The sequence below is a fragment of the Nelumbo lutea genome, chromosome 4 (assembly GCF_056320005.1).
Source record: "Nelumbo lutea isolate HS-2025 chromosome 4, American lotus-T2T, whole genome shotgun sequence".
In the NCBI taxonomy this organism is placed as follows: Eukaryota; Viridiplantae; Streptophyta; class Magnoliopsida; order Proteales; family Nelumbonaceae; genus Nelumbo; species Nelumbo lutea.
Window position 1 is genome coordinate 52,048,255 of NC_142687.1, and position 18,002 is coordinate 52,066,256.

At 46.3% G+C, this 18,002-nt stretch overlaps 34 non-coding genes and 4 pseudogenes across 34 annotated transcripts; all 38 read right to left on the bottom strand.

Annotated features, from left to right (window-relative positions):
• Positions 1–7: 7 nt before the first annotated feature.
• Positions 8–126, bottom strand: LOC148858200 (5S ribosomal RNA). Its single transcript, XR_016097859.1, has one exon. It is a non-coding gene; the product is annotated as a 5S ribosomal RNA (ribosomal RNA).
• A 359-nt stretch (positions 127–485) lies between these two features.
• On the bottom strand, positions 486–604 carry LOC148858201 (5S ribosomal RNA; annotated as a pseudogene).
• A 359-nt stretch (positions 605–963) lies between these two features.
• Positions 964–1,082, bottom strand: LOC148858202 (5S ribosomal RNA). The gene has a single exon (XR_016095551.1). It is a non-coding gene; the product is annotated as a 5S ribosomal RNA (ribosomal RNA).
• Positions 1,083–1,442: 360 nt separating this feature from the next.
• On the bottom strand, positions 1,443–1,561 carry LOC148858203 (5S ribosomal RNA). The gene has a single exon (XR_016097162.1). It is a non-coding gene; the product is annotated as a 5S ribosomal RNA (ribosomal RNA).
• A 359-nt stretch (positions 1,562–1,920) lies between these two features.
• On the bottom strand, positions 1,921–2,039 carry LOC148858204 (5S ribosomal RNA; annotated as a pseudogene).
• Positions 2,040–2,398: 359 nt separating this feature from the next.
• LOC148858205 (5S ribosomal RNA) lies at positions 2,399–2,517 on the bottom strand. Its single transcript, XR_016097058.1, has one exon. It is a non-coding gene; the product is annotated as a 5S ribosomal RNA (ribosomal RNA).
• A 359-nt stretch (positions 2,518–2,876) lies between these two features.
• On the bottom strand, positions 2,877–2,995 carry LOC148858206 (5S ribosomal RNA). The gene has a single exon (XR_016095563.1). It is a non-coding gene; the product is annotated as a 5S ribosomal RNA (ribosomal RNA).
• Positions 2,996–3,354: 359 nt separating this feature from the next.
• On the bottom strand, positions 3,355–3,473 carry LOC148858207 (5S ribosomal RNA). Its single transcript, XR_016097285.1, has one exon. It is a non-coding gene; the product is annotated as a 5S ribosomal RNA (ribosomal RNA).
• A 359-nt stretch (positions 3,474–3,832) lies between these two features.
• LOC148858208 (5S ribosomal RNA) lies at positions 3,833–3,951 on the bottom strand. Its single transcript, XR_016096944.1, has one exon. It is a non-coding gene; the product is annotated as a 5S ribosomal RNA (ribosomal RNA).
• A 359-nt stretch (positions 3,952–4,310) lies between these two features.
• LOC148858209 (5S ribosomal RNA) lies at positions 4,311–4,429 on the bottom strand (annotated as a pseudogene).
• A 359-nt stretch (positions 4,430–4,788) lies between these two features.
• On the bottom strand, positions 4,789–4,907 carry LOC148858210 (5S ribosomal RNA). The gene has a single exon (XR_016097059.1). It is a non-coding gene; the product is annotated as a 5S ribosomal RNA (ribosomal RNA).
• Positions 4,908–5,266: 359 nt separating this feature from the next.
• LOC148858211 (5S ribosomal RNA) lies at positions 5,267–5,385 on the bottom strand. Its single transcript, XR_016096245.1, has one exon. It is a non-coding gene; the product is annotated as a 5S ribosomal RNA (ribosomal RNA).
• Positions 5,386–5,744: 359 nt separating this feature from the next.
• Positions 5,745–5,863, bottom strand: LOC148858212 (5S ribosomal RNA). The gene has a single exon (XR_016096317.1). It is a non-coding gene; the product is annotated as a 5S ribosomal RNA (ribosomal RNA).
• Positions 5,864–6,222: 359 nt separating this feature from the next.
• LOC148858213 (5S ribosomal RNA) lies at positions 6,223–6,341 on the bottom strand. Its single transcript, XR_016095990.1, has one exon. It is a non-coding gene; the product is annotated as a 5S ribosomal RNA (ribosomal RNA).
• Positions 6,342–6,700: 359 nt separating this feature from the next.
• Positions 6,701–6,819, bottom strand: LOC148858214 (5S ribosomal RNA). Its single transcript, XR_016095574.1, has one exon. It is a non-coding gene; the product is annotated as a 5S ribosomal RNA (ribosomal RNA).
• A 359-nt stretch (positions 6,820–7,178) lies between these two features.
• Positions 7,179–7,297, bottom strand: LOC148858215 (5S ribosomal RNA). Its single transcript, XR_016096318.1, has one exon. It is a non-coding gene; the product is annotated as a 5S ribosomal RNA (ribosomal RNA).
• A 359-nt stretch (positions 7,298–7,656) lies between these two features.
• Positions 7,657–7,775, bottom strand: LOC148858216 (5S ribosomal RNA). Its single transcript, XR_016095585.1, has one exon. It is a non-coding gene; the product is annotated as a 5S ribosomal RNA (ribosomal RNA).
• Positions 7,776–8,134: 359 nt separating this feature from the next.
• Positions 8,135–8,253, bottom strand: LOC148858217 (5S ribosomal RNA). The gene has a single exon (XR_016095596.1). It is a non-coding gene; the product is annotated as a 5S ribosomal RNA (ribosomal RNA).
• Positions 8,254–8,612: 359 nt separating this feature from the next.
• On the bottom strand, positions 8,613–8,731 carry LOC148858218 (5S ribosomal RNA). The gene has a single exon (XR_016095607.1). It is a non-coding gene; the product is annotated as a 5S ribosomal RNA (ribosomal RNA).
• Positions 8,732–9,090: 359 nt separating this feature from the next.
• LOC148858219 (5S ribosomal RNA) lies at positions 9,091–9,209 on the bottom strand (annotated as a pseudogene).
• Positions 9,210–9,568: 359 nt separating this feature from the next.
• LOC148858220 (5S ribosomal RNA) lies at positions 9,569–9,687 on the bottom strand. The gene has a single exon (XR_016097990.1). It is a non-coding gene; the product is annotated as a 5S ribosomal RNA (ribosomal RNA).
• A 359-nt stretch (positions 9,688–10,046) lies between these two features.
• Positions 10,047–10,165, bottom strand: LOC148858221 (5S ribosomal RNA). Its single transcript, XR_016095618.1, has one exon. It is a non-coding gene; the product is annotated as a 5S ribosomal RNA (ribosomal RNA).
• A 359-nt stretch (positions 10,166–10,524) lies between these two features.
• Positions 10,525–10,643, bottom strand: LOC148858222 (5S ribosomal RNA). The gene has a single exon (XR_016095629.1). It is a non-coding gene; the product is annotated as a 5S ribosomal RNA (ribosomal RNA).
• A 359-nt stretch (positions 10,644–11,002) lies between these two features.
• Positions 11,003–11,121, bottom strand: LOC148858223 (5S ribosomal RNA). Its single transcript, XR_016095640.1, has one exon. It is a non-coding gene; the product is annotated as a 5S ribosomal RNA (ribosomal RNA).
• Positions 11,122–11,480: 359 nt separating this feature from the next.
• LOC148858224 (5S ribosomal RNA) lies at positions 11,481–11,599 on the bottom strand. The gene has a single exon (XR_016098023.1). It is a non-coding gene; the product is annotated as a 5S ribosomal RNA (ribosomal RNA).
• Positions 11,600–11,958: 359 nt separating this feature from the next.
• Positions 11,959–12,077, bottom strand: LOC148858225 (5S ribosomal RNA). The gene has a single exon (XR_016097992.1). It is a non-coding gene; the product is annotated as a 5S ribosomal RNA (ribosomal RNA).
• Positions 12,078–12,436: 359 nt separating this feature from the next.
• Positions 12,437–12,555, bottom strand: LOC148858226 (5S ribosomal RNA). The gene has a single exon (XR_016095651.1). It is a non-coding gene; the product is annotated as a 5S ribosomal RNA (ribosomal RNA).
• A 359-nt stretch (positions 12,556–12,914) lies between these two features.
• On the bottom strand, positions 12,915–13,033 carry LOC148858227 (5S ribosomal RNA). Its single transcript, XR_016097368.1, has one exon. It is a non-coding gene; the product is annotated as a 5S ribosomal RNA (ribosomal RNA).
• Positions 13,034–13,392: 359 nt separating this feature from the next.
• LOC148858228 (5S ribosomal RNA) lies at positions 13,393–13,511 on the bottom strand. The gene has a single exon (XR_016095664.1). It is a non-coding gene; the product is annotated as a 5S ribosomal RNA (ribosomal RNA).
• A 359-nt stretch (positions 13,512–13,870) lies between these two features.
• LOC148858229 (5S ribosomal RNA) lies at positions 13,871–13,989 on the bottom strand. The gene has a single exon (XR_016096319.1). It is a non-coding gene; the product is annotated as a 5S ribosomal RNA (ribosomal RNA).
• A 359-nt stretch (positions 13,990–14,348) lies between these two features.
• LOC148858230 (5S ribosomal RNA) lies at positions 14,349–14,467 on the bottom strand. The gene has a single exon (XR_016095675.1). It is a non-coding gene; the product is annotated as a 5S ribosomal RNA (ribosomal RNA).
• Positions 14,468–14,826: 359 nt separating this feature from the next.
• On the bottom strand, positions 14,827–14,945 carry LOC148858231 (5S ribosomal RNA). The gene has a single exon (XR_016096563.1). It is a non-coding gene; the product is annotated as a 5S ribosomal RNA (ribosomal RNA).
• Positions 14,946–15,304: 359 nt separating this feature from the next.
• LOC148858232 (5S ribosomal RNA) lies at positions 15,305–15,423 on the bottom strand. Its single transcript, XR_016095686.1, has one exon. It is a non-coding gene; the product is annotated as a 5S ribosomal RNA (ribosomal RNA).
• A 359-nt stretch (positions 15,424–15,782) lies between these two features.
• LOC148858233 (5S ribosomal RNA) lies at positions 15,783–15,901 on the bottom strand. The gene has a single exon (XR_016095697.1). It is a non-coding gene; the product is annotated as a 5S ribosomal RNA (ribosomal RNA).
• A 359-nt stretch (positions 15,902–16,260) lies between these two features.
• LOC148858234 (5S ribosomal RNA) lies at positions 16,261–16,379 on the bottom strand. Its single transcript, XR_016097100.1, has one exon. It is a non-coding gene; the product is annotated as a 5S ribosomal RNA (ribosomal RNA).
• A 359-nt stretch (positions 16,380–16,738) lies between these two features.
• LOC148858235 (5S ribosomal RNA) lies at positions 16,739–16,857 on the bottom strand. Its single transcript, XR_016095708.1, has one exon. It is a non-coding gene; the product is annotated as a 5S ribosomal RNA (ribosomal RNA).
• Positions 16,858–17,216: 359 nt separating this feature from the next.
• LOC148858236 (5S ribosomal RNA) lies at positions 17,217–17,335 on the bottom strand. Its single transcript, XR_016095720.1, has one exon. It is a non-coding gene; the product is annotated as a 5S ribosomal RNA (ribosomal RNA).
• A 359-nt stretch (positions 17,336–17,694) lies between these two features.
• LOC148858237 (5S ribosomal RNA) lies at positions 17,695–17,813 on the bottom strand. Its single transcript, XR_016095732.1, has one exon. It is a non-coding gene; the product is annotated as a 5S ribosomal RNA (ribosomal RNA).
• Between the last annotated feature and the right edge of the window lie 189 nt (positions 17,814–18,002).

The following is an 18,002-nucleotide window of genomic DNA, read 5'->3' on the forward strand; positions in this document are numbered from 1 at the left end:
TAAAATTGGGTTGCAACACGAGGACTTCCCAGGAGGTCACCCATCCTAGTACTACTCTCACCCAAGCACGCTTGACTTCGGAGTTCTGATGGGATCCGGTGCATTAGTGCTGGTATGATCGCACCGGTTTTCTTCTTGTTCGCTTTAATCTTTATGCACTCACTATCTTGCTCCCCTCCATTAATTCTTTCAGACTTGAAAAAACGGTGTATGCAACTTTCCTCCCTTGGTAACCGTGCACAAGCTCCCAGCTGAGCGGAGTTATTCCTTTCTAGATCTGCCGCATCCCCGGATAAATGTAGTAATATCGCGGGGCCCACAATGCACGACGAATGCCAAAAGCCCAGTTTTGCACCGTTCCCATTCAGTAATGACGGTCGTGCCGCAAATGGTCCGAGTATCCGGCACGTTGTTTCCAGTTGTCTCGCCGAAACGACATATGGAATTTGCAAATAGTATATCAAAAATAAAATATTAATAAAATTGGGGTGCAACACGAGGACTTCCCAGGAGGTTACCCATCCTAGTACTACTGTCGCCCAAGCACGCTTAACTTCGGAGTACTGATTGTATCCGGTGCATTAGTGCTGGTATGATCGCACCCGTTTGCATCTTGTTCGCTGAAATCTTTATGCACTCCCTGTCTTGCTCCCCTTCATTAATTCCTTCAGATTTGAAAAAACGGTGTATGCAACTTTCCTCCCTTGGTAACCATGCACAAACTCACAGGTGAGCGGAGTTATTCCTTTCTAGATCTGCCGCATCCCCGGATAAATGCAGTAATATCATGGGGCCCACAATGCAGGACGAATGCCAAAAGCCCGGTTTTGCACCGTTCCCATTCGTTAATGACGGTCGTGCCGCAAATGGTCCGAATATCCGGCTCGTTGTTTCCAGTTGTCTCGCCGAAACGACATATGGAATTTGCAAATAGTATATCAAAAATAAAATATTAATAAAATTGGGGTGCAACACGAGGACTTCCCAGGAGGTCACCCATCCTAGTACTACTCTCGCCCAAGCACGCTTAACTTCGGAGTTCTGATGGGATCCGGTGCATTAGTGCTGGTATGATCGCACCCGTTTGCTTCTTGTTCGCTTTAATCTTTATGCACTCACTATCTTGCTCCCCTCCATTAATTCTTTCAGACTTGAAAAAATGGTTTATGCAACTTTCCTCCCTTGGTAACCGTGCACAAGCTCCTAGGTGAGCGGAGTTATTCCTTTCGTATATCTGCCGCATCCTCGGATAAATGTAGTAATATCACGGGGCCCACAATGCACGACGAATGCCTAAAGCCCAGTTTTGCACCGTTCCCATTCAGTAATGACGGTCGTGCCGCAAATGGTCCGAGTATCCGGCACGTTGTTTCCAGTTGTCTCGCCGAAACGACATATAGAATTTGCAAATAGTATATCAAAAATAAAATATTAATAAAATTGGGGTGCAACACGAGGACTTCCCAGGAGGTCACCCATTCTATTACTACTCTCGCCCAAGCACGCTTAACTTCGGAGTCCTGATGGGATCCGGTGCATTAGTGCTGGTATGATCGCACCCGTTTGCTTCTTGTTCGCTTTAATCTTTATGCACTCACTATCTTGCTCCCCTCCATTTATCCTTTCAGATTTGAAAAAACGGTGTATGCAAATTTCCTCCCTTGGTAACCGTGCACAAGCTCCCAGCTGAGCGGAGTTATTCCTTTCTAGATCTGCCGCATCCCCGGATAAATATAGTAATATCGCGGGGCCCACAATGCACTACGAATGCCAAAAGCCCAGTTTTGTACCGTTCCCATTTAGTAATGACGGTCGTGCCGCAAATGGTCCGAGTATCCGGCACGTTGTTTCCAGTTGTCTCGCCGAAACGACATATGGAATTTGCAAATAGTATATCAAAAATAAAATATTAATAAAATTGGGGTGCAACACGAGGACTTCCCAGGAGGTTACCCATCCTAGTACTACTGTCGCCCAAGCACGCTTAACTTCCGAGTACTGATTGTATCTGGTGCATTAGTGCTGGTATGATCGCACCCGTTTGCATCTTGTTCGCTGAAATCTTTATGCACTCCCTGTCTTGCTCCCCTTCATTAATTCCTTCAGATTTGAAAAAACGGTGTATGCAACTTTCCTCCCTTGGTAACCATGCACAAACTCCCAGGTGAGCGGAGTTATTCCTTTCTAGATCTGCCGCATCCCCGGATAAATGCAGTAATATCGCGAGGCCCACAATGCAGGACGAATGCCAAAGGCCAGGTTTTGCACCGTTCCCATTCGTTAATGACGGTCGTGCCGCAAATGGTCCGAGTAACCGGCTCGTTGTTTCCAGTTGTCTCACCGAAACGACATATGGAATTTGCAAATAGTATATCAAAAATAAAATATTAATAAAATTGGGGTGCAACACGAGGATTTCCCAGGAGGTCACCCATCCTAGTACCACTCTCGCCCAAGCACGCTTAACTTCGGAGTTCTGATGGGATCGGGTGCATTAGTGCTGGTATGATCGCACCCGTTTGCTTCTTGTTCATTTTAATCTTTATGCACTCACTATCTTGCTCCCCTCCATTAATCCTTTCAGATTTGAAAAAACGGTGTATGCAAATTTCCTCCCTTGGTAACCGTGCACAAGCTCCCAGGTGAGCGGAGTTATTCCTTAGAAGATCTGCCGCATCCCCGGATAAATGTTGTAATATCGCGGGGCCCACAATGCACGACGAATGCCAAAAGCCCGGTTTTGCACCGTTCCCATTCAGTAATGACGGTCGTTCCGCAAATGGTCCGAGTATCCGGCACGTTGTTTCCTGTTGTCTCGCCGAAACGACATATGGAATTTGCAAATTGTATATCAAAAATAAAATATTAATAAAATTGGGGTGCAACACGAGGACTTCCCAGGAGGTCACCCATCCTAGTACTACTCTCGCCCAAGCACGCTTAACTTCGGAGTTCTGATGGGATCCGGTGCATTAGTGCTGGTATGATCGCACCCATTTGCTTCTTGTTCGTTTTAATCTTTATGCACTCACTATCTTGCTCCCCTCCATTAATTCCTTCAGACTTGAAAAAACGGTGTATGCAACTTTCCTCCCTTGGTAACCGTGCACAAGCTCCCAGGTGAGCGGAGTTATTCCTTTCTAGATCTGTCGCTACCCCGGATAAATGTAGTAAAATCGCGGGGCCCACAATGCACGACGAATGCCAAAAGAAAGGTTTTGCACCGTTCCCATTCAGTAATGACGGTCGTGCCGCAAATGGTCCGAGTATCAGGCACGTTGTTTCCAGTTGTCTCGCCGAAACGACATATGGAATTTGCAAATAGTATATCAAAAATAAAATATTAATAAAATTGGGTTGCAACACGAGGACTTCCCAGGAGGTCACCCATCCTAGTACTACTCTCGCCCAAGCACGCTTGACTTCGGAGTTCTGATGGGATCCGGTGCATTAGTGCTGGTATGATCGCACCGGTTTTCTTCTTGTTCGCTTTAATCTTTATGCACTCACTATCTTGCTCCCCTCCATTAATTCTTTCAGACTTGAAAAAACGGTGTATGCAACTTTCCTCCCTTGGTAACCGTGCACAAGCTCCCAGCTGAGCGGAGTTATTCCTTTCTAGATCTGCCGCATCCCCGGATAAATGTAGTAATATCGCGGGGCCCACAATGCACGACGAATGCCAAAAGCCCAGTTTTGCACCGTTCCCATTCAGTAATGACGGTCGTGCCGCAAATGGTCCGAATATCCGGCTCGTTGTTTCCAGTTGTCTCGCCGAAACGACATATGGAATTTGCAAATAGTATATCAAAAATAAAATATTAATAAAATTGGGGTGCAACACGAGGACTTCCCAGGAGGTCACCCATCCTATTACTACTCTCGCCCAAGCACGCTTAACTTCGGAGTCCTGATGGGATCCGGTGCATTAGTGCTGGTATGATCGCACCCGTTTGCTTCTTGTTCGCTTTAATCTTTATGCACTCACTATCTTGCTCCCCTCCATTAATCCTTTCAGATTTGAAAAAACGGTGTATGCAAATTTCCTCCCTTGGTAACCGTGCACAAGCTCCCAGCTGAGCGGAGTTATTCCTTTCTAGATCTGCCGCATCCCCGGATAAATATAGTAATATCGCGGGGCCCACAATGCACTACGAATGCCAAAAGCCCAGTTTTGTACCGTTCCCATTTAGTAATGACGGTCGTGCCGCAAATGGTCCGAGTATCCGGCACGTTGTTTCCAGTTGTCTCGCCGAAACGACATATGGAATTTGCAAATAGTATATCAAAAATAAAATATTAATAAAATTGGGGTGCAACACGAGGACTTCCCAGGAGGTTACCCATCCTAGTACTACTGTCGCCCAAGCACGCTTAACTTCCGAGTACTGATTGTATCTGGTGCATTAGTGCTGGTATGATCGCACCCGTTTGCATCTTGTTCGCTGAAATCTTTATGCACTCCCTGTCTTGCTCCCCTTCATTAATTCCTTCAGATTTGAAAAAACGGTGTATGCAACTTTCCTCCCTTGGTAACCATGCACAAACTCCCAGGTGAGCGGAGTTATTCCTTTCTAGATCTGCCGCATCCCCGGATAAATGCAGTAATATCGCGAGGCCCACAATGCAGGACGAATGCCAAAGGCCAGGTTTTGCACCGTTCCCATTCGTTAATGACGGTCGTGCCGCAAATGGTCCGAGCATCCGGCTCGTTGTTTCCAGTTGTCTCACCGAAACGACATATGGAATTTGCAAATAGTATATCAAAAATAAAATATTAATAAAATTGGGGTGCAACACGAGGATTTCCCAGGAGGTCACCCATCCTAGTACCACTCTCGCCCAAGCACGCTTAACTTCGGAGTTCTGATGGGATCGGGTGCATTAGTGCTGGTATGATCGCACCCGTTTGCTTCTTGTTCATTTTAATCTTTATGCACTCACTATCTTGCTCCCCTCCATTAATCCTTTCAGATTTGAAAAAACGGTGTATGCAAATTTCCTCCCTTGGTAACCGTGCACAAGCTCCCAGGTGAGCGGAGTTATTCCTTAGAAGATCTGCCGCATCCCCGGATAAATGTTGTAATATCGCGGGGCCCACAATGCACGACGAATGCCAAAAGCCCGGTTTTGCACCGTTCCCATTCGTTAATGACGGTCGTGCCGCAAATGGTCCGAGTATCCGGCTCGTTGTTTCCAGTTGTCTCACCGAAACGACATATGGAATTTGCAAATAGTATATCAAAAATAAAATATTAATAAAATTGGGGTGCAACACGAGGATTTCCCAGGAGGTCACCCATCCTAGTACTACTCTCGCCCAAGCACGCTTAATTTCGGAGTTCTGATGGGATCCGGTGCATTAGTGCTGGTATGATCGCACCCGTTTTCTTCTTGTTCGCTTTAATCTTTATGCACTCACTATCTTGCTCCCCTCCATTAATTCTTTCAGACTTGAAAAAACGGTGTATGCAACTTTCCTCCCTTGGTAACCGTGCACAAGCTCCCAGGTGAGCGGAGTTATTCCTTTCTAGATCTGCCGCATCCCCGGATAAATGTAGTAATATCGCGGGGCCCACAATGCACGACGAATGCCAAAAGCCCGGTTTTGCACCGTTCCCATTCCGTAATGACGGTCGTTCCGCAAATGGTCCGAGTATCCGGCACGTTGTTTCCAGTTGTCTCGCCGAAACGACATATGGAATTTGCAAATAGTATATCAAAAATAAAATATTAATAAAATTGGGGTGCAACACGAGGACTTCCCAGGAGGTCACCCATCCTAGTACTACTCTCGCCCAAGCACGCTTAATTTCGGAGTTCTGATGGGATCCGGTGCATTAGTGCTGGTATGATCGCACCCGTTTTCTTCTTGTTCGCTTTAATCTTTATGCACTCACTATCTTGCTCCCCTCCATTAATTCTTTCAGACTTGAAAAAATGGTGTATGCAACTTTCCTCCCTTGGTAACCGTGCACAAGCTCCCAGGTGAGCGGAGTTATTCCTTTCTAGATCTGCCGCATCCCCGGATAAATGTAGTAATATCGCGGGGCCCACAATGCACGACGAATGCCAAAAGCCCGGTTTTGCACCGTTCCCATTCAGTAATGACAGTCGTTCCGCAAATGGTCCGAGTATCCGGCACGTTGTTTCCTGTTGTCTCGCCGAAACGACATATGGAATTTGCAAATATTATATCAAAAATAAAATATTAATAAAATTGGGGTGCAACACGAGGACTTCCCAGGAGGTCACCCATCCTAGTACTACTCTCGCCCAAGCACGCTTAACTTCGGAGTTCTGATGGGATCCGGTGCATTAGTGCTGGTATGATCGCACCTATTTGCTTCTTGTTCGCCTTAATCTTTATGCACTCATTATCTTGCTCCCCTCCGTTAATTCTTTCAGATTTGAAAAAACGGTGTATACAACTTTCCTCCCTTGGTGACCGTGCACAAGCTCCCAGGTGAGCGGAGTTATTCCTTTCTAGATCTGCCGCATCCCCGGATAAATGTAGTAATATCGCGGGGCCCACAATGCACGACGAATGCCAAAAGCCCGGTTTTGCACCGTTCCCATTCAGTAATGACGGTCGTTCCGCAAATGGTCCGAGTATCCGACACGTTGTTTCCAGTTGTCTCGCCGAAACGACATATGGAATTTGCAAATAGTATATCAAAAATAAAATATTAATAAAATTGGGGTGCAACACGAGGACTTCCCAGGAGGTCACCCATCCTAGTACTACTCTCGCCCAAGCACGCTTAACTTCGGAGTTCTGATGGGATCCGGTGCATTAGTGCTGGTATGATCGCACCCGTTTGCTTCTTGTTCGTTTTAATCTTTATGCACTCATTATCTTGCTCCCCTCCGTTAATTCTTTCGGATTTGAAAAAACGGTATATGCAACTTTCCTCCCTTGGTTACCGTGCACAAGCTCCCAGGTGAGCGGAGTTATTCCTTTCTAGATCTGCCGCATCCCCGGATAAATGTAGTAATATCACGGGGCCCACAATGCACGACGAATGCCAAAAGCCCGGTTTTGCACCATTCCCATTCAGTAATGACGGTCGTTCCGCAAATGGTCCGAGTATCCGGCACGTTGTTTCCAGTTGTCTCGCCGAAACGACATATGGAATTTGCAAATAGTATATCAAAAATAAAATATTAATAAAATTGGGGTGCAACACGAGGACTTCCCAGGAGGTCACCCATCCTAGTACTACTCTCGCCCAAGCACGCTTAATTTCGGAGTTCTGATGGGATCCGGTGCATTAGTGCTGGTATGATCGCACCCGTTTTCTTCTTGTTCGCTTTAATCTTTATGCACTCACTATCTTGCTCCCCTCCATTAATTCTTTCAGACTTGAAAAAATGGTGTATGCAACTTTCCTCCCTTGGTAACCGTGCACAAGCTCCCAGGTGAGCGGAGTTATTCCTTTCTAGATCTGCCGCATCCCCGGATAAATGTAGTAATATCGCGGGGCCCACAATGCACGACGAATGCCAAAAGCCCGGTTTTGCACCGTTCCCATTCAGTAATGACGGTCGTTCCGAAAATGGTCCGAGTATCCGGCACGTTGTTTCCAGTTGTCTCGCCGAAACGACATATGGAATTTGCAAATAGTATATCAAAAATAAAATATTAATAAAATTGGGGTGCAACACGAGGACTTCCCAGGAGGTCACCCATCCTAGTACTACTCTCGCCCAAGCACGCTTAACTTCGGAGTTCTGATGGGATCCGGTGCATTAGTGCTGGTATGATCGCACCCGTTTGCTTCTAGTTCGTGTTAATCTTTATGCACTCATTATCTTGCTCCCCTCCGTTAATTCTTTCAGATTTGAAAAAACGGTATATGCAACTTTCCTCCCTTGGTTACTGTGCACAAGCTCCCAGGTGAGCGGAGTTATTCCTTTCTAGATCTGCCGCATCCCCGGATAAATGTAGTAATATCGCGGGGCCCACAATGCACGACGAATGCCAAAAGCCCGGTTTTGCACCGTTCCCATTCAGTAATGACGGTCGTTCCGCAAATGGTCCGAGTATCCGGCACGTTGTTTCCAGTTGTCTCGCCGAAACGACATATGGAATTTGCAAATAGTATATCAAAAATAAAATATTAATAAAATTGGGGTGCAACACGAGGACTTCCCAGGAGGTCACCCATCCTAGTACTACTCTCGCCCAAGCACGCTTAACTTCGGAGTTCTGATGGGATCCGGTGCATTAGTGCTGGTATGATCGCACCCGTTTGCTTCTTGTTCGCTTTAATCTTTATGCACTCATTATCTTGCTCCCCTCCGTTAATTCTTTCAGATTTGAAAAAACGGTGTATGCAACTTTCCTCCCTTGGTGACCGTGCACAAGCTCCCAGGTGAGCGGAGTTATTCCTTTCTAGATCTGCCGCATCCCCGGATAAATGTAGTAATATCGCGGGGCCCACAATGCACGACGAATGCCAAAAGCCCGGTTTTGCACCGTTCCCATTCAGTAATGACGGTCGTTCCGCAAATGGTCCGAGTATCCGGCACGTTGTTTCCAGTTGTCTCGCCGAAACGACATATGGAATTTGCAAATAGTATATCAAAAATAAAATATTAATAAAATTGGGGTGCAACACGAGGACTTCCCAGGAGGTCACCCATCCTAGTACTACTCTCGCCCAAGCACGCTTAACTTCGGAGTTCTGATGGGATCCGGTGCATTAGTGCTGGTATGATCGCACCCGTTTGCTTCTTGTTCGTTTTAATCTTTATGCACTCATTATCTTGCTCCCCTCCGTTAATTCTTTCAGATTTGAAAAAACGGTATATGCAACTTTCCTCCCTTGGTTACCGTGCACAAGCTCCCAGGTGAGCGGAGTTATTCCTTTCTAGATCTGCCGCATCCCCGGATAAATGTAGTAATATCGCGGGGCCCACAATGCACGACGAATGCCAAAAGCACGGTTTTGCACCGTTCCCATTCAGTAATGACGGTCGTTCCGCAAATGGTCCGAGTATCCGGCACGTTGTTTCCAGTTGTCTCGCCGAAACGACATATGGAATTTGCAAATAGTATATCAAAAATAAAATATTAATAAAATTGGGGTGCAACACGAGGACTTCCCAGGAGGTCACCCATCCTAGTACTACTCTCGCCCAAGCACGCTTAACTTCAGAGTGCTGATGGGATACGGTGCATTAGTGCTGGTATGATAGCACCCGTTTGCTTCTTGTTCGCTTTAATCTTTATGCACTCATTATCTTGCTCCCCTCCGTTAATTCTTTCAGATTTGAAAAAACGGTGTATAAAACTTTCCTCCCTTGGTTACCGTGCACAAGCTCCCAGGTGAGCGGAGTTATTCCTTTCTAGATCTGCCGCATCCCCGGATAAATGTAGTAATATCGCGGGGCCCACAATGCACGACGAATGCCAAAAGCCCGGTTTTGCACCGTTCCCATTCAGTAATGACGGTCGTTCCGCAAATGGTCCGAGTATCCGGCACGTTGTTTCCAGTTGTCTCGCCGAAACGACATATGGAATTTGCAAATAGTATATCAAAAATAAAATATTAATAAAATTGGGGTGCAACACGAGGAGTTCCCAGGAGGTCACCCATCCTAATACTACTCTCGCCCAAGCACGCTTAACTTCGGAGTTCTGATGGGATACGGTGCATTAGTGCTGGTATGATAGCACCCGTTTGCTTCTTGTTCGCTTTAATCTTTATGCACTCATTATCTTAATCCCCTCCGTTAATTCTTTCAGATTTGAAAAAACGGTGTATAAAACTTTCCTCCCTTGGTTACCGTGCACAAGCTCCCAGGTGAGCGGAGTTATTCCTTTCTAGATCTGCCGCATCCCCGGATAAATGTAGTAATATCGCGGGGCCCACAATGCACGACGAATGCCAAAAGCCCGGTTTTGCACCGTTCCCATTCAGTAATGACGGTCGTTCCGCAAATGGTCCGAGTATCCGGCACGTTGTTTCCAGTTGTCTCGCCGAAACGACATATGGAATTTGCAAATAGTATATCAAAAATAAAATATTAATAAAATTGGGGTGCAACACGAGGACTTCCCAGGAGGTCACCCATCCTAGTACTACTCTCGCCCAAGCACGCTTAACTTCGGAGTTCTGATGGGATCCGGTGCATTAGTGCTGGTATGATCGCACCCGTTTGCTTCTAGTTCGTTTTAATCTTTATGCACTCATTATCTTGCTCCCCTCCGTTAATTCTTTCAGATTTGAAAAAACGGTATATGCAACTTTCCTCCCTTGGTTACCGTGCACAAGCTCCCAGGTGAGCGGAGTTATTCCTTTCTAGATCTGCCGCATCCCCGGATAAATGTAGTAATATCGCGGGGCCCACAATGCACGACGAATGCCAAAAGCCCGGTTTTGCACCGTTCCCATTCAGTAATGACGGTCGTTCCGCAAATGGTCCGAGTATCCGGCACGTTGTTTCCAGTTGTCTCGCCGAAACGACATATGGAATTTGCAAATAGTATATCAAAAATAAAATATTAATAAAATTGGGGTGCAACACGAGGACTTCCCAGGAGGTCACCCATCCTAGTACTACTCTCGCCCAAGCACGCTTAACTTCGGAGTTCTGATGGGATCCGGTGCATTAGTGCTGGTATGATCGCACCCGTTTGCTTCTTGTTCGCTTTAATCTTTATGCACTCATTATCTTGCTCCCCTCCGTTAATTCTTTCAGATTTGAAAAAACGGTGTATGCAACTTTCCTCCCTTGGTGACCGTGCACAAGCTCCCAGGTGAGCGGAGTTATTCCTTTCTAGATCTGCCGCATCCCCGGATAAATGTAGTAATATCGCGGGGCCCACAATGCACGACGAATGCCAAAAGCCCGGTTTGGCACCGTTCCCATTCAGTAATGACGGTCGTTCCGCAAATGGTCCGAGTATCCGGCACGTTGTTTCCAGTTGTCTCGCCGAAACGACATATGGAATTTGCAAATAGTATATCAAAAATAAAATATTAATAAAATTGGGGTGCAACACGAGGACTTCCCAGGAGGTCACCCATCCTAGTACTACTCTCGCCCAAGCACGCTTAACTTCGGAGTTCTGATGGGATCCGGTGCATTAGTGCTGGTATGATCGCACCCGTTTGTTTCTTGTTCGTTTTAATCTTTATGCACTCACTATCTTGCTCCCCTCCGTTAATTCTTTCAGATTTGAAAAAACGGTATATGCAACTTTCCTCCCTTGGTTACCGTGCACAAGCTCCCAGGTGAGCGGAGTTATTCCTTTCTAGATCTGCCGCATCCCCGGATAAATGTAGTAATATCGCGGGGCCCACAATGCACGACGAATGCCAAAAGCACGGTTTTGCACCGTTCCCATTCAGTAATGACGGTCGTTCCGCAAATGGTCCGAGTATCCGGCACGTTGTTTCCAGTTGTCTCGCCGAAACGACATATGGAATTTGCAAATAGTATATCAAAAATAAAATATTAATAAAATTGGGGTGCAACACGAGGACTTCCCAGGAGGTCACCCATCCTAATACTACTCTCGCCCAAGCACGCTTAACTTCGGAGTTCTGATGGGATACGGTGCATTAGTGCTGGTATGATAGCACCCGTTTGCTTCTTGTTCGCTTTAATCTTTATGCCCTCATTATCTTGCTCCCCTCCGTTAATTCTTTCAGATTTGAAAAAACGGTGTATAAAACTTTCCTCCCTTGGTTACCGTGCACAAGCTCCCAGGTGAGCGGAGTTATTCCTTTCTAGATCTGCCGCATCCCCGGATAAATGTAGTAATATCGCAGGGCCCACAATGCACGACGAATGCCAAAAGCCCGGTTTTGCACCGTTCCCATTCAGTAATGACGGTCGTTCCGCAAATGGTCCGAGTATCCGGCACGTTGTTTCCAGTTGTCTCGCCGAAACGACATATGGAATTTGCAAATAGTATATCAAAAATAAAATATTAATAAAATTGGGGTGCAACACGAGGAGTTCCCAGGAGGTCACCCATCCTAATACTACTCTCGCCCAAGCACGCTTAACTTCGGAGTTCTGATGGGATACGGTGCATTAGTGCTGGTATGATAGCACCCGTTTGCTTCTTGTTCGCTTTAATCTTTATGCACTCATTATCTTAATCCCCTCCGTTAATTCTTTCAGATTTGAAAAAACGGTGTATAAAACTTTCCTCCCTTGGTTACCGTGCACAAGCTCCCAGGTGAGCGGAGTTATTCCTTTCTAGATCTGCCGCATCCCCGGATAAATGTAGTAATATCGCGGGGCCCACAATGCACGACGAATGCCAAAAGCCCGATTTTGCACCGTTCCCATTCAGTAATGACGGTCGTTCCGCAAATGGTCCGAGTATCCGGCACGTTGTTTCCAGTTGTCTCGCCGAAACGACATATGGAATTTGCAAATAGTATATCAAAAATAAAATATTAATAAAATTGGGGTGCAACACGAGGACTTCCCAGGAGGTCACCCATCCTAGTACTACTCTCGCCCAAGCACGCTTAACTTCGGAGTTCTGATGGGATCCGGTGCATTAGTGCTGGTATGATCGCACCCGTTTGCTTCTTGTTCGTTTTAATCTTTATGCACTCATTATCTTGCTCCCCTCCGTTAATTCTTTCAGATTTGAAAAAACGGTATATGCAACTTTCCTCCCTTGGTTACCGTGCACAAGCTCCCAGGTGAGCGGAGTTATTCCTTTCTAGATCTGCCGCATCCCCGGATAAATGTAGTAATATCGCGGGGCCCACAATGCACGACGAATGCCAAAAGCCCGGTTTTGCACCGTTCCCATTCAGTAATGACAGTCGTTCCGCAAATGGTCCGAGTATCCGGCACGTTGTTTCCTGTTGTCTCGCCGAAACGACATATGGAATTTGCAAATAGTATATCAAAAATAAAATATTAATAAAATTGGGGTGCAACACGAGGACTTCCCAGGAGGTCACCCATCCTATTACTACTCTCGCCCAAGCACGCTTAACTTCGGAGTTCTGATGGGATCCGGTGCATTAGTACTGGTATGATCGCACCTATTTGCTTCTTGTTCGCTTTAATCTTTATGCACTCATTATCTTGCTCCCCTCCGTTAATTCTTTCAGATTTGAAAAAACGGTGTATACAACTTTCCTCCCTTGGTGACCGTGCACAAGCTCCCAGGTGAGCGGAGTTATTCCTTTCTAGATCTGCCGCATCCCCGGATAAATGTAGTAATATCGCGGGGCCCACAATGCACGACGAATGCCAAAAGCCCGGTTTTGCACCGTTCCCATTCAGTAATGACGGTCGATCCGCAAATGGTCCGAGTATCCGGCACGTTGTTTCCAGTTGTCTCGCCGAAACGACATATGGAATTTGCAAATAGTATATCAAAAATAAAATATTAATAAAATTGGGGTGCAACACGAGGACTTCCCAGGAGGTCACCCATCCTAGTACTACTCTCGCCCAAGCACGCTTAACTTCGGAGTTCTGATGGGATCCGGTGCATTAGTGCTGGTATGATCGCACCCGTTTGCTTCTTGTTCGTTTTAATCTTTATGCACTCATTATCTTGCTCCCCTCCGTTAATTCTTTCAGATTTGAAAAAACGGTATATGCAACTTTCCTCCCTTGGTTACCGTGCACAAGCTCCCAGGTGAGCGGAGTTATTCCTTTCTAGATCTGCCGCATCCCCGGATAAATGTAGTAATATCACGGGGCCCACAATGCACGACGAATGCCAAAAGCCCGGTTTTGCACCATTCCCATTCAGTAATGACGGTCGTTCCGCAAATGGTCCGAGTATCCGGCACGTTGTTTCCAGTTGTCTCGCCGAAACGACATATGGAATTTGCAAATAGTATATCAAAAATAAAATATTAATAAAATTGGGGTGCAACACGAGGACTTCCCAGGAGGTCACCCATCCTAGTACTACTCTCGCCCAAGCACGCTTAATTTCGGAGTTCTGATGGGATCCGGTGCATTAGTGCTGGTATGATCGCACCCGTTTTCTTCTTGTTCGCTTTAATCTTTATGCACTCACTATCTTGCTCCCCTCCATTAATTCTTTCAGACTTGAAAAAACGGTGTATGCAACTTTCCTCCCTTGGTAACCGTGCACAAGCTCCCAGGTGAGCGGAGTTATTCCTTTCTAGATCTGCCGCATCCCCGGATAAATGTAGTAATATCGCGGGGCCCACAATGCACGACGAATGCCAAAAGCCCGGTTTTGCACCGTTCCCATTCAGTAATGACGGTCGTTCCGAAAATGGTCCGAGTATCCGGCACGTTGTTTCCAGTTGTCTCGACGAAACGACATATGGAATTTGCAAATAGTATATCAAAAATAAAATATTAATAAAATTGGGGTGCAACACGAGGACTTCCCAGGAGGTCACCCATCCTAGTACTACTCTCGCCCAAGCACGCTTAACTTCGGAGTTCTGATGGGATCCGGTGCATTAGTGCTGGTATGATCGCACCCGTTTGCTTCTAGTTCGTTTTAATCTTTATGCACTCATTATCTTGCTCCCCTCCGTTAATTCTTTCAGATTTGAAAAAACGGTATATGCAACTTTCCTCCCTTGGTTACCGTGCACAAGCTCCCAGGTGAGCGGAGTTATTCCTTTCTAGATCTGCCGCATCCCCGGATAAATGTAGTAATATCGCGGGGCCCACAATGCACGACGAATGCCAAAAGCCCGGTTTTGCACCATTCCCATTCAGTAATGACGGTCGTTCCGCAAATGGTCCGAGTATCCGGCACGTTGTTTCCAGTTGTCTCGCCGAAACGACATATGGAATTTGCAAATAATATATCAAAAATAAAATATTAATAAAATTGGGGTGCAACACGAGGACTTCCCAGGAGGTCACCCATCCTAGTACTACTCTCGCCCAAGCACGCTTAACTTCGGAGTTCTGATGGGATTCGGTGCATTAGTGCTGGTATGATCGCACCCGTTTGCTTCTTGTTCGCTTTAATCTTTATGCACTCATTATCTTGCTCCCCTCCGTTAATTCTTTCAGATTTGAAAAAACGGTGTATGCAACTTTCCTCCCTTGGTGACCGTGCACAAGCTCCCAGGTGAGCGGAGTTATTCCTTTCTAGATCTGCCGCATCCCCGGATAAATGTAGTAATATCGCGGGGCCCACAATGCACGACGAATGCCAAAAGCCCGGTTTTGCACCGTTCCCATTCAGTAATGACGGTCGTTCCGCAAATGGTCCGAGTATCCGGCACGTTGTTTCCAGTTGTCTCGCCGAAACGACATATGGAATTTGCAAATAGTATATCAAAAATAAAATATTAATAAAATTGGGGTGCAACACGAGGACTTCCCAGGAGGTCACCCATCCTAGTACTACTCTCGCCCAAGCACGCTTAACTTCGGAGTTCTGATGGGATCCGGTGCATTAGTGCTGGTATGATCGCACCCGTTTGCTTCTTGTTCGTTTTAATCTTTATGCACTCATTATCTTGCTCCCCTCCGTTAATTCTTTCAGATTTGAAAAAACGGTATATGCAACTTTCCTCCCTTGGTTACCGTGCACAAGCTCCCAGGTGAGCGGAGTTATTCCTTTCTAGATCTGCCGCATCCCCGGATAAATGTAGTAATATCGCGGGGCCCACAATGCACGACGAATGCCAAAAGCCCGGTTTTGCACCGTTCCCATTCAGTAATGACGGTCGATCCGCAAATGGTCCGAGTATCCGGCACGTTGTTTCCAGTTGTCTCGCCGAAACGACATATGGAATTTGCAAATAGTATATCAAAAATAAAATATTAATAAAATTGGGGTGCAACACGAGGACTTCCCAGGAGGTCACCCATCCTAGTACTACTCTCGCCCAAGCACGCTTAACTTCGGAGTTCTGATGGGATCCGGTGCATTAGTGCTGGTATGATCGCACCCGTTTGCTTCTTGTTCGTTTTAATCTTTATGCACTCATTATCTTGCTCCCCTCCGTTAATTCTTTCAGATTTGAAAAAACGGTATATGCAACTTTCCTCCCTTGGTTACCGTGCACAAGCTCCCAGGTGAGCGGAGTTATTCCTTTCTAGATCTGCCGCATCCCCGGATAAATGTAGTAATATCACGGGGCCCACAATGCACGACGAATGCCAAAAGCCCGGTTTTGCACCATTCCCATTCAGTAATGACGGTCGTTCCGCAAATGGTCCGAGTATCCGGCACGTTGTTTCCAGTTGTCTCGCCGAAACGACATATGGAATTTGCAAATAGTATATCAAAAATAAAATATTAATAAAATTGGGGTGCAACACGAGGACTTCCCAGGAGGTCACCCATCCTAGTACTACTCTCGCCCAAGCATGCTTAATTTCGGAGTTCTGATGGGATCCGGTGCATTAGTGCTGGTATGATCGCACCCGTTTTCTTCTTGTTCGCTTTAATCTTTATGCACTCACTATCTTGCTCCCCTCCATTAATTCTTTCAGACTTGAAAAAACGGTGTATGCAACTTTCCTCCCTTGGTAACCGTGCACAAGCTCCCAGGTGAGCGGAGTTATTCCTTTCTAGATCTGCCGCATCCCCGGATAAATGTAGTAATATCGCGGGGCCCACAATGCACGACGAATGCCAAAAGCCCGGTTTTGCACCGTTCCCATTCAGTAATGACGGTCGTTCCGAAAATGGTCCGAGTATCCGGCACGTTGTTTCCAGTTGTCTCGACGAAACGACATATGGAATTTGCAAATAGTATATCAAAAATAAAATATTAATAAAATTGGGGTGCAACACGAGGACTTCCCAGGAGGTCACCCATCCTAGTACTACTCTCGCCCAAGCACGCTTAACTTCGGAGTTCTGATGGGATCCGGTGCATTAGTGCTGGTATGATCGCACCCGTTTGCTTCTAGTTCGTTTTAATCTTTATGCACTCATTATCTTGCTCCCCTCCGTTAATTCTTTCAGATTTGAAAAAACGGTATATGCAACTTTCCTCCCTTGGTTACCGTGCACAAGCTCCCAGGTGAGCGGAGTTATTCCTTTCTAGATCTGCCGCATCCCCGGATAAATGTAGTAATATCGCGGGGCCCACAATGCACGACGAATGCCAAAAGCCCGGTTTTGCACCATTCCCATTCAGTAATGACGGTCGTTCCGCAAATGGTCCGAGTATCCGGCACGTTGTTTCCAGTTGTCTCGCCGAAACGACATATGGAATTTGCAAATAGTATATCAAAAATAAAATATTAATAAAATTGGGGTGCAACACGAGGACTTCCCAGGAGGTCACCCATCCTAGTACTACTCTCGCCCAAGCACGCTTAACTTCGGAGTTCTGATGGGATCCGGTGCATTAGTGCTGGTATGATCGCACCCGTTTGCTTCTAGTTCGCTTTAATCTTTATGCACTCATTATCTTGCTCCCCTCCGTTAATTCTTTCAGATTTGAAAAAACGGTGTATGCAACTTTCCTCCCTTGGTGACCGTGCACAAGCTCCCAGGTGAGCGGAGTTATTCCTTTCTAGATCTGCCGCATCCCCGGATAAATGTAGTAATATCGCGGGGCCCACAATGCACGACGAATGCCAAAAGCCCGGTTTTGCACCGTTCCCATTCAGTAATGACGGTCGTTCCGCAAATGGTCCGAGTATCCGGCACGTTGTTTCCAGTTGTCTCGCCGAAACGACATATGGAATTTGCAAATAGTATATCAAAAATAAAATATTAATAAAATTGGGGTGCAACACGAGGACTTCCCAGGAGGTCACCCATCCTAGTACTACTCTCGCCCAAGCACGCTTAACTTCGGAGTTCTGATGGGATCCGGTGCATTAGTGCTGGTATGATCGCACCCGTTTGCTTCTTGTTCGTTTTAATCTTTATGCACTCATTATCTTGCTCCCCTCCGTTAATTCTTTCAGATTTGAAAAAACGGTATATGCAACTTTCCTCCCTTGGTTACCGTGCACAAGCTCCCAGGTGAGCGGAGTTATTCCTTTCTAGATCTGCCGCATCCCCGGATAAATGTAGTAATATCGCGGGG